Source organism: Panthera pardus, unplaced genomic scaffold (genome assembly GCF_024362965.1).
Source record: "Panthera pardus isolate Hobbes unplaced genomic scaffold, ASM2436296v1 HiC_scaffold_16, whole genome shotgun sequence".
NCBI lineage: Eukaryota > Metazoa > Chordata > Mammalia > Carnivora > Felidae > Panthera > Panthera pardus.
Genome location: NW_026526721.1, coordinates 27,270,101 through 27,283,972, shown reverse-complemented (window position 1 = coordinate 27,283,972; position 13,872 = coordinate 27,270,101). Strand labels below are relative to the sequence as shown.

The following is a 13,872-nucleotide window of genomic DNA, read 5'->3' as shown; positions in this document are numbered from 1 at the left end:
GATTGGGTCACCAGGGCAGAACTATCATCAATGGGATTAGTGCCCTGCAAAAGAGGCCCAAGAGAGATCCTTTCTCCTTCTGCCATATGAAGTTACAGCTAGAAAGTGTCATCAATCAACTAGAAAGCAGGCCCTCCTCACCAGATGCTGAATCTACTGACACCTTGATCTTGGACTCCCCAGACTGCAGAACTGGGAGAAATAAATTTCTGTTGTTTATAAGCCACCTGGCTGTGTTATTCTGTTATAGCTGCTGACAAAGACTACAACCAGCCATGTAACCAAAAGTGTAGCTAATTTGTCTTAATTCTACCTCAGAGTTCAAAAACATGTGTACCACCCACCACTTCTCTTTCTCCTTTCCAGTTAAGAGTAGCATGATCAGACTACACCCTATCTGTTGTGTCCTTTGGAGTATAATTATCCAAATTGTGCATATCTGATAAAAAGTCCCTTGAAGTTTGTGGCATGTGATTTTAATACTTTTGGAGAGATTTCTCTTTCTCCTCTAACTTCTGTTTGGTCTTTTCAGTTAATTTTTGGTATAGGGTTATTTGTAAGCCAATTCTTAAATTTCTATTTTTATCAGAATTCCCTTTCATGAGTGGCCTAGATAACTTTCTAAAACTCTGTAATTTGATACATCTAGATGATAGTTTATCTCTAATATTTCATTGGTGGTGGTGGTACTTGTGTGTATGTGTGTGTCCCTTTTGACTTACTTTGTTTTGCTTTAATTCAGTCTCATACTCTATGGGCAAGATGGCATTTTGGGGTTATCTCTTCCCCATCACAAGATTTTTCCTAATACCTTCTCTGTTGATCTGACATTATTTCTTGCACACATAGCCCCTCTTATGGTCACATTATTGCTGCAAACTACTCAAGAATATATGTTTTGTATGCTGAAGTATTAGAGAAATGTTAACCAAACTGTCCCTGGCAAAGAAATTGAAGCACATTTGACTCTGAATAATTTTTAACTTTTTTATCCTTTCTTGCTTACAAAATCTATTTTGTTGAAATCTGTATATGGTATAAACATAACTAATGACTTTTTCTGTATTAAAAAACATTGTCCTTTCTGAATACAATATCATATAATCTTTAGATTTAAGAAAGATGAAGTATAGCACCATGGCATTTGTATCTTTATATAATTATTGTCTAATCTTTATGAACCCTAAGGAATTGAGGTTGGGAAATTTCATTAAAATGAGTTAAACCTTACTCCTACCTTCATGCTGTTTTTCTTGTTACCTCTGTATTGTTTTGGTAATATATCAAAAAGTATCAACAAATCTCCTTTTAACAAAATGAGGGACTTTCTGTCTTTCTTAAATTATGTTTTTTATCGTTTGATTTTTTTTTTTCAAAACACAAGCTTATGTTAACATAGTGTAGTATAATATTACCAGAGAGCTTGCTTTTTTAGCAGTTTCAGAGAGCTTTAAGTTAGGGTCGTATTAATTTCCATAACACACATATCAAGCAAGTAGTGGAAACAACCCTTCACCAGGAAGTAGTTACCAGTACAAGGCTCCTTTCTGAGAGACTACACCTGAGCCACAGTGTAAAAGGGCTTAGCTCCAATAGTCTCACCTCCTTGTTCCACAGCAGATTATTTGAAGGAGAGAACTTGATGCCAATATGACTCATGAAATTCCCTCTCCAGACATTTTGAAATGAGATCCTAGGGGCTAAGTCCATTAATTGTAGGAAACTGGGCTGCAATTATGCAGGTTTCCTTTCACTTCGGGGTAGCCATGATATGGTTCATATGAAAGCATATGAGTGAGGAGAGAAGCTGGTTTGTAGAAAGAAATGGAAGTGAGTACAGAAAAGGTGTGGAGATGAGAAGTTATGTGGCCATAGCATTCCCGTCTGATAATTGTTTATTTTTCTATATTTTTCATATTTTCTGCAATTGGGTTCCTGAAGTTTCTGCAATTATTCCCATTTTCTGCAGTTCTCTGTTAAGATACAGTATCTCTGTATCTTTATGGTGTATCTTTTTGAAAATCTAATTTGAATAGGATTTTTTTTCCCAAATCAATGGTTTCTGACACAGATAACTTTAGAAATAAGACATCATGTGTTCTATCAGCTCTTTCATAAATCTGCTACAGTCTTACCTATGAAGAATTAGGTTGTTCTCTCTCCTCCCATAGTATTATTCATAATCCTGCTACACAAGTTACTATCTATATTGTCATCATTTTTGAATATCTGTCTCTCTCATGAAAGGGCAAGCTTTTGTGCTTGGTATTCTCAGCACCTAGTATCGTGGTTGGCACATAATATGTGCACAACAACTTTTTGTTAATCAACAAACTAAACACCAACCATGTGGAATTCCATTCTTAGTTGCAGTTTGCTCAGAAGGAACCAGAATGAGAATTCCTGAAGCTCTCACAACTTGTAAAGTTTTGCTGTTCACCTCTAGGTTCCTTTTGTTGACCCGTACATCTGTTTAGTTTTCCTTTCTTGTCTTCAGTATTTTCTTGAGAAGTGCTTTCTCATTTATTGAGAAACAAAGTAATCTCAGCATTTTGAATATTCTTTTCTTTGTTTCTCTCTCAAACATATGTTTACATATGCTGTCACTAGAGGTAGTTTAAATAAATGCTATAGAGGTCTTTCCTTAAAAGAACACCCATTTTGTGGATGGCAAATATGTAAGATTGAGGGATCTGAAAACCCTCACGTACTCATCCCCCAGCTTCCACAACTATCAACACATAGCTAGTTGGACCTTCTCTACTCAATCCTCTCTTTAGGAATATATCACATTGACGGGCTGTTCATCCCCTTCTCTGGGTACTGTATTTCCCCATTCTTTATGGAAATTCTCATCGATTATTTAAAATAAGCAAATCCTAAGTAGCATGTCAATTTGTCTGTAAATACTTTACTATTATTTTCAGCAACTCTAAGATTTAAGAGTTCAGCATTTCCTCTTAAAGTCCAGTTGGCAACGCCTGGGTGGCTTAGACAGTTAAGTGTCCAACTCTTGATTTCAGCTCAGGTCATGCTCTCACAGTCATGAGATGGAGCCCCACATCGGGCTCCACACTGAATGTGGAGCCTGCTGGGGATTCTCTCTCTCCCTCTCTCTCTGCCCCTCACAGGTTTGCGTGCGCTCTCTCTCTCTCTCTCTCTCTCTCTCTCTCTCAAAACAAATAAATAAACATTAAAAAGAATAAAAAGTCCAGTTGGTTGGTAATAATATATATTAGGAAATGAATTTCTAATAAATCTTTAACTTAAGGTAGTGCGCTTTTAGTGATTTCTAAACATAAAAATTAAAATCTGATTGATTTTAGATAAATGGCAATGATTTGTACCAAAAAGCAATTATACTAAAAGTGTATCACATATTTCTTTATTATCCTTTTAGTCACTTCTCCTAAGTTTCTAGTCTCTCTCTCTCTTTTTTTATTTTGCAGTTGACTAAGATCAGTGGAGACCTGCAACTGCTTTCCATTGTTGTACATTCCATTCTAGTGATATGTGACAATTCTCTAAAAGTTATGTCGAACGTCATACTGTATAGAAAACCTTATCCCAACATAATGATATGGATTCATGTTTCACTTGGCATAGTCCTTACGCATTATCCTGGAAAGTCTTGCTCCAGCTGTTTCAAATTATTTTCATTTTATATGTCATGTTTAATAGCAGGGAGGAGACTATTGCTAATGGTTTTTTCTTAGAAATTAATCTGTCAACCTGGTGAAAATATGAAGTTAAAGCAGATGAACAGGGATTCTCCAATTTAACATCCTAAGCATATTAATTTACTTACCAAAAGCGTAACAAGATTAAGTTAATCAATGAGAATTTCCATTAAGAATGGGGAAATGTCACACACAGAGAAGGGAATGAACAGGCCGTCAATGTGATATATTCATATAATTTTTTTTTTAATGTAGTGATGGTTGAGTTCTAATCATGTGTCTTGGGGCTGGGGATAGACATAAGCAGGCCTTAATGTAACATTTCATGATGCAGTATTCTATACTGAGCTTGCATTTGTGACACTGAATGGGAGACCTTTTCCTTTGAGCCAGATATAAAATATGCTTTCCATTTCTCTGATGGTTGTCACTGAAAGGATTTTCAAAAGTTGCTTTAGAACCTCAGAATTAGATCAATGTGTTTAGGAACCAGAATGCTTTTTATTAATAAGAGTTTGAAGAAACTCCTGTGAAAACAATAGGATTTTTAATCACTGGCATAAAATTGTAGATTCCAGGGCAAAGATCATATGGTGTAATGATATTCAATGTGTAACAGACAGGTTTTGATGTTTCAGTGCCTTCAGTTGTTAATATATTGCTTCTTCTGGTGTTGAATCTGCCAAATACTTCCTGTCACTTTTACGCTAGTCTGCCTTCCCTGAGCTTTTGTTTTCTTGGGTTTCTGTTCAGTTAACCCAATCAAGTAAGTCCAGAAGCAGATGAGCCTCCTTCTGACGCATGATCAGAAGGTCAAGAATAGTGTATACTGTGTCACCATATCTACGTCATTCACCTCACTCCATCCCATCATGTAGGTATTATACCGTTACGTATCATTACAAGAGGGTGAATATAGTATCACATAATATTTTGAGAGACCAAATTCACCTAATGTTCATTATAGTATATTGTCATAATTGTTCTATTTTATCATTGTTGTTCATCTCATCCTGCACCTCATTACAAATTAAACTTTACCATAGATATAAAGGTATATATCTGGTTTAGTACCGTCTATGGCTTCAATCATCTGCTGGGGATCATGGGAAATATCCCCCATAGATAAAGGAGGACGACTGTATTTCTCAGCTAATGATTTATTTCCTATGCTCTTTTATTCACTCCTCTTTTTTACTCTTAACACAACTCTCACACTGAAGCATCAACTTAAAAGCTACCATAAATTACTTTCAATTTTTCTGTTTTTATTTTCCATAATTTTAATATGGAATATTAATAGCTTATGAGCACCAAGTCAAATTGAGATGTACAGCATTAGTGTTGAGTACAGGTTAGCTTAATTTATCTCTTGTGATATATGGATGGCTCTCTAATGTGGAGAGTGGTCATATTCCTATCTTTCAATCTCCATCTGTAGCAACAGATACTCGCCCCAGCTTTTCTTTTTCACTGTACACCTCAAAACACATATTTTTGGATTTTTAGACCTCCCCCTGTAAAGAACTATGAAATAGATTATTTTTGTTGAAATGGGAATGAGACATATCTTAAATATCAGAAAGGAACATGTTATTGTTTTTTTCATCCTTTGATACCAAAACTGGGTGTAAAAGGTGGAGTATTTATTAATGCATAATATGAACTGGGTAAATAAAAATATTATTTTCTCCTACCAAAACAGTAATTTCACTTCTGAATCAAAGGAAAAACAGATGAAGGAGAAAAACTGAAGCACAAAATAATTCACTTCGGCATTTTTATGATAGCACAAAATGAGAACCACTCAAATGGTACATTAAAAGGGAAAGGTTAAGTAATGGTTAAGTACATTTTGGGACAAGCGTTCAATAGGCTATTGGTGTTCAATATGCTTTCAATATGCTGTCATTTAAAATATGACAGCATGGGGCATCTGGGTGGCTCAATTGGTTAAGCATCCTACTTTGGCTCAGATCTTGCGGTCTTTGAGTTCAAGCCCGTGTTGGGATCTGTGCTGACAGCTCAGAGCCTGGAGCCTGTTTCCGATTCTGTGTCTCCCTCTCTGCCCCTCCCCCACTTGTGCTCTGTCTCTCAAAGATAAATAAAACATAAAAAAATTCTTAAGAAAATATGACAGCGAAAGTTAGGTAAATCTTATGAAAATTACCAAGTATAATCACTATTATATAAAAAAAAGGAGTTTTATGTAAAACAAAATAAAAATGTCATTTTAAGTATTTACAGTGGTTACGTTTGGTCATATGATTGTGGCTAGTCCATCTCTTTTGCTTTCTTTTTTTTGATTTTTTTTAACATTTACTCATTTTTGAGAGACAGAGACAGAGTGTGAGTGGGGGAGGGGCGGAGAGAGAGACACAAAGAATCTGAAGCCCGAGGAGGGGCTTGAACACACAACTGTGAGATCATGACCTGAGCCTAAGTTGGATGCTCAACCAACTGAGCCACCCAGGCGCCCGATCTTTTTTACTTTCTTACACTTCCCAGTTTTCTATTACACAAATGCACAGGCACCACTGGAACTCTCTCTTGGAGAAGGTTAAACAGCTTAATGTAAATTACTGCCACGCTGTAAGCTTAATTCAATTTATGTGACCTAGAACAGCAGCCTACCATCAGAATGAAAATGTAATTATTTAATTATTTTGAGTTATCTGATGTAGGGAATATAGTAAACATGAAGAAGATAATCTAGGTGAGGGACGATATGCTTATGCATTGTAAAATTCTTTCAACTTTGTTGAAAACTTAAAATTTTTTATGCTACAATGTTGGAAGGAAAACAATCAATGGATTGCAGTCAATCCACTTCTAGATAAGCTTCCAGAGGATCATTTCTTTCCAAGTTGGAAGCTATTAGTATATACTCCATTATTATTCATTTTGTATTTCTGCTTTCTCTGGTATAATTTATGTAGATGCAAAAAAGTCAAGTATTAGGAGTGAGGCAAGTCCATCTGTGACATGCAATGATTTTTTTCTTGTGCTGTTAGTCATCTTGATTCTAAATTTGCTTCTCTTGGTTAATTGTGACATTTTATTACACTTTCTCCTAAACACTATATTCTGTACTATTTGCCTTTAACATTTTATTCGTATGTAGATGTAATATTTGAAAAATTTGTTTACAGAGAAGCAAAAGCAGGTCTTCCACAAATACTATTACTCTAAATACATGTATTCACATGTATGAAATATGTCTGTTACATGCAGTTATACAAAACAAACATTAAGAAGATGGTAGCCAGCTGTTCTCTCTTCAGTAATACTAGAATGAGTAGAAATGGGATAAATACGTAGCAGAAAAGATTCCATTATGTGCTTGTATTTAATTTGGAGACAATGCACATTTCAGTGTACTGGTGTGTATGTAAACTAAATGCAGAAATAATTGGTCTGAGAAATTCTATCTGGGTATTCATGTTTACTAAGTTGACATGTTCAAATGTAGAATTTTTCTTTTTCTAAGCTCATAAATTGACTGAAAAATGCTATAGAGAGTATATACTCAATAACCTTCTAGGTCAAGGGAAGATAAAAATATATCATTCCTGGTATACTTGTTCTTTTCAAATTTTTAAGCCATAGCTTCATTTTTAAGCCCACAAATTTAAAAAATGAATTAGGCCAGTCCTTATCAAGGACACAGATGACCTATGCAAAAATCCGTAAGTGTGTCTTTCTAAATTGGCATTATGTTTCGGTCAATAGTTGGTGCTAGACTTTAGACCAATCCTTTGAAGTTATAAACTTGTTAGGATTTTTCTTTACTCAGTGTAGTAAAAAGGAAATTAACCAATGATATAAATTTATATTTAATCTTCCTAAATCCAATTTTATCTACAGACTTCCTTTTGGTTCCTTGCATATAAACACATTAGCTGTCATTATAACAAAATCCCTCTCTTACAAAAAATATTTTATACACATAGAGCCAGTGTATAAATTTTCTAAAAGATGAAAGTTTAATACTAACCTGTATAATGCAAAAATGTATTTGTATTACTTAGCATTAAATATGGCTATACATAACAGAAAACTCCAAATAATCAGAGAAATATATTTCTCTCTCACATTCAAGATATCTCACATTTAAGAAGCCAGTTCAGGCTTGTTTTGATATTCCAAAAGAGACCCAAATTCCTTCCATCTTGTTGTTCCACTATATGTGTTGTTCCTATATATATATATATTCCATTGTCAAGGCATAACTCTTTGATCCAAGATGGCTACTGATGTTTCAACCATTATATTTGCATCCCAACCAACAGGGTGGAAGGAGGCAACAGAGCATACCACTTTCTGTTATGCACACTTCCTGCAAATTTCATACAACACTTTAGCTTATATCTCATTAGTTTAGTCACGGTGACACCTAATTACAAAGGAGACTGTGATATGTGATTTTTATCCCATCTAGACATGTATGAGGCTGAAAATCAAGACTCTTTTACTGTGGTAGATAGAGTAATGTCTCCTAACCTCAAAGATATTCATGTCTTAATTTTCTCAACCTACAAATATTATAGGAGAAGATAGGATTCAGTAGGCAGAGAGGGAAAGGTTAGTACCTGAGGTCTCTGGGTGGAGAAAAACACATATTGTGGAACAATGCTGGGAGTATCTGACTACAGCAAACCCCTTTGGGCATAAGGTCCCTCTTAAGAATGTAGTAAACACCAGCTACTCCCCCTCAGGTTTCCTTCAGGAATTTGACAATCACAATGCATAGCTAAAAAAGGAAACCATAAAACTTGTTATATGAGGGACAGTATGACCAATCTGACTCCTCACACAATGGAGTCGAGCCAATCAGGAATGGACAATGCAGCACCTAGAGTTATCCAGCCAGTAAGGGTAGAGTCTGAGAAGGAACAAGAGGGAAGGAATGAGGGTGCTAACGAAACACTTATAAAACAAGGACCCTTGCCTATAGTTCGTGGGCATTTCCTTTCAAATGTCCCCTCTCTGTAAAGAGAGCTTATCTGACTATTCTTAGTTTCTAATCTTATACCCTAAGAAACTTTTGCCTGCTGCTCATTTTGTGTCCACCTCTTCATTCTTTGAAGCAGTGAGACAACGAAACCCGGGTATTGAGGTAAAAAATCCTGCAACACAAATTTGCTACTTTACCTGACAGAAGAGATTTTTGCTGGTGTGATTAAGAATCTCCAGAGGAGATTCTAGGTGGGCTCAGCATAATCACAGGGTCCTCATAAAGAGTGATGCTAGTTCAAAGGAGATGGCTGGTATAAGTGAAGTGTCGGAAGATGGAGGAGGGGGTGAACACCCACAGAATGCAGGTAGACTTCAGATGCTAGAACTTAGAAGGCCATGGAATCTCCCATGGAGCTTCCAAAAGGAACCAGCCCTGCCCAAACTTTGTTGTTTTAAGCCACAAGTTTGTGACAGATTTTCAGAGCAGAAAAGGAATATGCTGCACTTACTGAAGAAAAAAAAAAGGAATAAATATCAAGCCTATCAACAGTCTGCCATGCATTTTCAGTGACATGTTCATATTTTTGGTCTTTGGGTCTATCTGAATTCTTTCAGATATTTGGATTCAGCAATCTGTACTATTGGTAAATGAGCAAATACTCTAATCTGGTAGCCTGAGTTCTTAGGTCCAGGTTAAACCCTTGGTAATTAATGGGCGTACAGGAGTCATGGAGCCACTAATGCTGGGGGAGAATGTCTCTCTCAGGTGCTTGTTTAGTATTTGTGTGCAATTCCTCCAGCCCAGCATAAGCCAGTCAGTCAGTGTGACCTAGAGTCAAGGCCAGTGAGAGAGCTGTGGCCACAGGAAGACTTTTGGGTCTGGGGGAGGAGGAAAATCAGGGTAGTGGCTTGGAGGTTGACATCCTGGCCCTTTCTGTTATGGTTGATGGTCTGCTTCCCAGGCCTCTCCTGTTGTCTGTCTGAATATACCCATTCCCACGTCCACCGCCAGACAATTTCTGTGTGGTAATCTCACCTCAAATGCTACTCCTTTCTTCGGCAGGAAGTTTGGTTGTTATTCTTGACCCTAGACTAATTTCCCAACTCAGATTTTATAGATCTTGTGAATATTAATCTTCCATTGTTAATTTAAGACTTTGTCCTCTGGTAGACAGAGTATTGGGTCCCCAGAGATGCTGATGTCCCAGTTCCCTAGGAATTGGAAATATGTTACATTATGTGACAAAGATGAATTATGATTGCAGATGGAATTAAGGAAGCTAATGAGTAGATGCTGACATTACCCTGGATTAACAGGTTGGAGATACAAGGTTTCAGGGTCTGAGGGAGATATGGTTTGGGGAAAAATGACCAGAGATTCAACCTTGCTAGCTTTGAATATGGAAGAGGAGGCCATGAGGCAGGGAATTTGGGTGGCCAAAGGAAGGAAAGGAAAGAGATTCTCCTCTAGACCATTTAGGAGAAAGCAGCCCTGACAACATCTTGATTTTGGCTCACTGGGACCATTATGAACTTCTGACCTCTGAAAGTGTAGGATGACACATTTAGGTTGTTTTAAGCCACAAAATTTGTGGTAATTTGTTATAGCAGCAATAGGAAGTAATACATCCCCCACCTATTTAAAAGACTTGAGAGATTAGAGGTTAAAGCATTGCACAAGGGGAGACATTTGAAAGTACAAAGATCCTTGGGCACCTGGATGACCAGTTGGTTAAGGATCCTGTTATGGTTCAAGTCATGATCTGATCTCACGGCTTGTAAGTTCAAGCCCCACATCAGGCTCTCTGCTGTTGGCACAGAGCCCACTTTGAGTCCTCTGTCCCTCTTTCTCTCTGCCCCTCCCCACTCGTGCACACTCGTTCTCTCTAAAAATAAATAAACATTAAAAAACAAGTCCAAAGATCCCACTGATTGAAGAGAGCATGTATAGACGATAACACTTGCACAGCAGATTTTGTTTCACTCTTTCTGACCTCAAAGGCAAAAAAAGAAACATCTTCATTTACATAGTTTTTTGGGTTCTGATGACATCAGGCAAATAACACCTGAAAATGAACATTTTTCTTTGGACTGTACCAGAGCTGGGATTTATTCAAGTAACCTCATTTAGAAAACACTGAGGAACATTGAAGACAATTGTTTTAACCAGGGTTTAGGAAAAGATAATGGAGTTTTCTCTTTGGGTCCTGAGGGAGCAAAGTCTTTGTTGTGACACATGAAAGCAACTCAGAGAAGATTCAAGATTATATATTCAGGACTTTCTTTTGAAAATCTTACTTCGTGTAGAGATACTGCCTGGCGAGAGACCTGAAAGAAAAGTTAATCCAGCTGATGAAAAGTCAATGTTCTGGGTACACAGAGAGTAAAGCACATGATTTCCTCTTCAGGAAAGAAGTCTTTAGGCAGAGAGGAGCTCAATGAAAGTGGAGCACCTTCTGCTCTTGGAACATTCCAGTGAAGGAGAAAGGTAAGGGTCCTCCTTCCCCAACAAAGAGGAAAGTTCAAGGGTACCATTCCTCACCACTTCAGGTAAGGTAGCCTGAATAGCTGTTGCTGGAAGTGAAGATGTTGCCCACAACCATGTGTCCTTTTCTACATGCAAAGAGACAAAACCAAACTTTTGCAGCAAGTGCCAGCCGGTGAAACAACGCTATAATTATATCTGCTTTGTAGATAATGCTACAACCTTCATCTAGTCTAGGCCAAAGTGTGAAGACCTGAAAAAGGAAGATTTAATACATAGTGGTGGCTGTTGATTTAGATACTTGGATGGGTGTTAAATCACCAGCCTCCTACCAAGATAAGCAATTAAACAATAACAAAAATAAAATTGAAAGAAAATAAAAACAATAAAAAATTGTTTAAAATAACAAAATAAAATTGGAGAGTTAACACTGCCGTCTAAATTCATATGTTGAAAGATAATCTTTGGCTAAATTTTTCTGAGGTATAAATACATTTTCCCCTAACATTGGTGGAGGCATCAATGCAAGAGCGAACCATGCATCACTTTCCTGATCTGCCTCTACTTGGGGGTCATACATGCAAGAGACCAGTTGAGCTTTTTTCTTTTTTTTTAATTCTCAGAAGGATTTTTTTTAAATTTTCATCTTTTCTTCATATTCATCCACCACCGTAACATATTTATCTTCAGATATTTGAGTCATAAAAATAGAAGAAAATGATTTTGTTCTAAAATTTATTTAGAATAAGATACTGATTATCAGGAGACTAAGGGAAATGACATACATCAAGTACATATTTTGTGCTGGATGCCAAGGAAGATATTTTAACATGTTACTTCATTTAATCGTTACAATGACATTCCAAACCAGGTTTGATTTTCTCTGTTTTATAAATGAATATATTTTATCTCAGACCAGAAAAGCTAAGATTCCAATCTGTGGTTCCTTTCCATGCCTATACTTTTCCCATTATATTACTTTACTATTTATTTTATTTAATTTCCACCTCAGAAATACTCATTGCTATTTTAGAGAGAAATGAAGTTTATTTATTTAGTTTGAGAGAGAGAGAAAGAGAGAGAGAGAGAGAGAGAGAGAGAAAACCAGCAGGGTGGGAGCAAAGACAAAGGGGGACAAAGGATCCAAAGCAGGCTCTATGCTAACACCAGAGACCCCGATGTGGAGCTTAAAGTCACAAACTGAGAGATCATGAATTGTGCCAAAGTCAGATACTCAAATAACTGAGCCACTCAGGTGCCCCTATTTTAGGAAGAAATAAATAAAAGTACTATGATATCTATAACTCCATGTTGAAAGGTGATGCTATAAATTTTAACATTTGTTAAATACGAATTGAGGAAGTTCTACATGATCTTAACTCTCTGGAGGAATGTGGGGAAAAAAACCCCAAATGGGTAAACCAAATGTTTCCAAATACCTGTACATTTGGCATCATCCAACTCACTAATGCATATGCTTAGTGTAATTAATTTTTTTAAATGTTTTACTTGGTTATGTTTAGTATTAAAAATACAGTGAAGAAAGAAAATATCCCCATTTTCTTCCCCAACTCCTTTACCAAGGAGTGGCTACTCAACATGGGTATCCTGGTGGGTATCCTCCCAGATATTTTTCAAGTTTGTTTATTTATTTTGAGAGAGAGAGTGTGTGTGCATGTGAGCTGGGGAGGGGCAGAGAGAGGAGGAGAGAGAATCCCAAGCAGGCTCTGCACTGTCAGCACAGAGCCCAATGCAGGGCTTGATCCCGTGATCTGTGAGATCATGACCTGAACCAAAATCAAGAGTCAACTCTCAACTGGCTAACCCAACCAGGCCCCTCCAGATATTTTTTAAATTATGCATATGATTACAGCATGCACACACATAAGTGAAATTATGCTTACAGTTCTGATGCTTTTGATTTCTAACACAAGTGTATTTTGTTGATATTTTTCTATTGTAGATAACTACCTCATTTCCTTTTAAAGTTTGAATGGTGTATCGCTTCTCGGCCTTTTGGCTAAGATCAAGTGTAAAGTTTGAATGGTGTTATTTGGTTGGATTTGTCATTTAGACAGTTCAAGATTGTACAATCTTGTAAATATTTAGGAAAAAAATCACCAATGTTCTCAAAATCTTGTTCTTTTTCACAGGAAATGATAAGATGACTAAAAATAAAGAAGTATGTATAATTTATTTTATGTTTCATGTCGATTTCACTTATGAATTGCAGTGTTACTAAAAATGATGCTACATTTAATGTTTATTTTTTCAAGTTTTTATTGGCTACTCTTAAGGCTACATAAGTAAGGATTGTGTTTTATTAAATGTAATATATTGAGGCTTCAAAAAGGTAAAAGATGTTTTTTTTTTGTTGTTCTCATCCTGCAAGAACCTACTTATGACCAAGTTACTGAACACTTTTCAGGATATGAACTAGGGGTTTGGGTAAAAGGAATCATCTTATTCTAAGCTCAAAAGAGCCTCTGGGTTCTCAGGAGAATGTCAAAGCAGGATACTGGCTTTGGGGGTAAAATGAGGACATTCAACCTATAAGACAACAGGGACTAGAAGGGAAACCAGAACCTTCATAAACCCATGTCAAGGCAGGGCTCCACCTGACGTTGCTACTTAAGTTCAAGAAAAGAAAATAGGGCAGTGGCAGAAGGGATCTCGGAGATAGCCCTCAACTTCTTCACCTGTTAAGTCATACTGCTTGAATCTGCCTTGTTGACTCTTTATAGGTAG

At 36.7% G+C, this 13,872-nt stretch overlaps 1 long non-coding RNA gene and 1 pseudogene across 1 annotated transcript in view; one reads left to right on the top strand and one right to left on the bottom strand.

Annotated features, from left to right (window-relative positions):
• The window catches only part of LOC109277836 (uncharacterized), a 47,268-nt gene extending 38,242 nt beyond the window's left edge, over positions 1-9,026 (bottom strand). The window contains exon 1 of the long non-coding RNA XR_002085345.2: positions 8,835-9,026. This is a non-coding gene — a long non-coding RNA (uncharacterized LOC109277836). The remainder of the gene's footprint in view (positions 1-8,834) is intronic.
• A 4,098-nt stretch (positions 9,027-13,124) lies between these two features.
• On the top strand, positions 13,125-13,269 carry LOC128777549 (U2 spliceosomal RNA; annotated as a pseudogene).
• Positions 13,270-13,872: the final 603 nt, after the last annotated feature.